Source organism: Penaeus japonicus, unplaced genomic scaffold (assembly GCF_977035675.1).
Source record: "Penaeus japonicus unplaced genomic scaffold, GWHDUDI00000001_assembly GWHDUDI00000002, whole genome shotgun sequence".
Taxonomy (NCBI): domain Eukaryota; kingdom Metazoa; phylum Arthropoda; class Malacostraca; order Decapoda; family Penaeidae; genus Penaeus; species Penaeus japonicus.
The window spans coordinates 42,549,139-42,551,638 of NW_028234404.1; the positions used below are offsets into that span (position 1 = coordinate 42,549,139).

The 2,500-nt window shown below is 38.4% G+C and overlaps 1 protein-coding gene across 2 annotated transcripts in view; it reads left to right on the forward strand.

Annotated features, from left to right (window-relative positions):
* The window catches only part of LOC122259497 (leucine-rich repeat neuronal protein 1), a 65,083-nt gene that overhangs the window by 34,145 nt on the left and 28,438 nt on the right, over positions 1-2,500 (forward strand). The gene's annotated exons all lie outside the window — the stretch shown is intronic.

Below are 2,500 nucleotides of genomic sequence, written 5' to 3' on the forward strand. Positions count from 1 at the left end.
GATGATGACGATGATAAAGATATTGATGATAACGATGATGAAGATAATGATGATAATGGTAATGATAATGATAATGGTAAGGATAATGATAATAATGATAATGAATATGATGATATTCATAAGAATGATGAAAAGCTTTTCAAACGATTTACTGCTTTTAAAGTCGAAGAAATCACATAAGGAATGAACACATCAACCGATGAATAAACGCCATCAATAAATGAATAAAAAAAAACAAATAAGTACAAGAATAAGAGCATGATTTAACCTGAATGGTTACAAGAACCCTTTAAGTCAGACCCTTCCTCCAAGGAAAGGAATCACATTCTCTTGCTAATTATTTCTCTTGTCATGTCATCTTCTTCGGGTATAATTCCCTTTAAGAGGATAGTCTAATGGCGTCTAATAGCTATATCATTAGTGATTTTACGCTTAATTAAAGGGTCCACCCTAAGGGGAACATTATGCAAATGAGAATGTTAGATTCCAGTCTGTAGTTAACTGAAAGCGTTGAATAAATGTATAAATGCTCTTTTCTTCAATATGTTTTTTTTTTTTTTTATATATATAAGTTGAGATAATTTATTTCAAATTATCAAAACTTATCCCAATATTTTCATGCAAAACAAGTTCTACAAACAAAGCCAACGCCAAACCAAGGAATGAAGAGATAAACACACATTATTATGATTGTTATTATTTTCATTATTATTGTTATTGACATTATCAGTATAATCATTTTCATTAATCATTATTACTATCATTATTTTCATATTATCATTATCCTCTTCATTATTATTATGATCATCACTATTATTATCATTATCAATAGTTCAAATATTATTGTCATCCTTATTGTTATCAGTATCATCCTATCTTTATTTTTTCCCTATTCTATTATTCAAATTCATTATCCAAAGGGTGGTGCTGATACACAATATAGTACGTACATTGTTCAACAAGCCCCGTAGCCGCGTCTGTACTGGAATTCCTTGCAAAGTTGTGAGAAAACGAAGGTTCCAGCAGCACACATCTTGCAACCGATAAGGATTATCAATTGCCAACGCTGCTAAGCCACATATTGCCTCGCACTGCCTCTGTGTCACTGCTTTCTTCTCTCTCTCTCTCTTTCTCTCTCTCTCTCTCCTCTTTCAACCCCCTCCCCCACCACTTTATCTCTTTCTTTCTAATTATTCTCCCTTCTTAATATCTTTCTCTCTCTCTCTTTCACCGAATACAAACACATTTGTACATCTCTTTTTCCTCACTCGCCACTTCAGTTCCTGGGTATAAATGTCCCTGTGATGCCTACTACTCTTCGAGTTTTGTGGCTCACCCTAATGTCGTCCTCATAATGATAAAAAGAATAATTTAGTCCTTTTCCCCTCCCCTACTCCCCTCGTAGCTTTCCCCATCCACTACCTCTCTTTCCCTTCTCTCAATTTCTCTGCCCGCCTTCTCTACTTTTCCTATCTTTACCTTTCCCTATCCTTTCATTCTCTTACCCAGTCTCTCCTCTTTTCTTCCTCTTCTCCGCCCATTCTCTCATCCCGTTTCTTACCCTCCCTTCTCTACCTCCACCAATTCTCCCATCCTTTCCCTTCCTTTCTCATACTCTCATACTTCATTCCACCTCCTATTCTCTCGTCTTCTCCCTTTCCTCCCATTCTCTCATCCTCTCTCTTCCCTTCCCCTCCTCCTATCCTCTCATCCTATCCCTTCCGTCCCTTCCCTAGCTCTTCTCTCACTCTCTCGCCCTCTCTCTATTCCCTCCTTTCCCTCCTGCTGTCTTCAGTACCATCCACTCGGCTTCGGTGCGTGGACTATCACCGAACAAGCGAGATTGCTTTTCCAATAGTTCGTTCAAAAATACCTCATTCCGCTCAGCAGCAAACGAGGAAGGGGGTGGGGGGGGGGTGGAAGGGGTGGACCGAAACAAAAATACAAGACAGAGATGTTTGCCGGAACGATTTCGGTTTCGAGAATTACGAAAGGTTTGTCCTTAATGTTGTGACCGTTTTGTGGAACTTCCTTCTCTCCAAGCGAGGAAAAATATTGGTCACATCTAATATGCAACCCGTAGATAATGTAATCGTATGCATATCAGTACAGAATAAAATATTTCACTTTGAAGCTCTAAATATATAACGGCGAAAGCAAACTGAAACATAATTACCAGCAGCTCGTTCGGAAAGGGTAGTTCCAGCCCGAAGCTGGCGCCGCCCTTCAGTTGCACATCCAGTGATTATGTTGCATGTGTATTTATTCAGAAAATTTGAGCTTGAGTCTCGAGAAAAGGATAACTCGGGAGATATGAGTGGCATGTTTTATGAAATATCTTGTGATGGTTATACATCATATGGACGATGTTACCACTTTACATCTAGCGATCGCTAAAGAAAGATGTTCGAATCTTCAGTTTGCCTTTGAGACGTGGTACAAGCGTGGTTATGCTTAAAACGGATGTTAATCAATAGCGTTAGCATTACCAGTAATATTT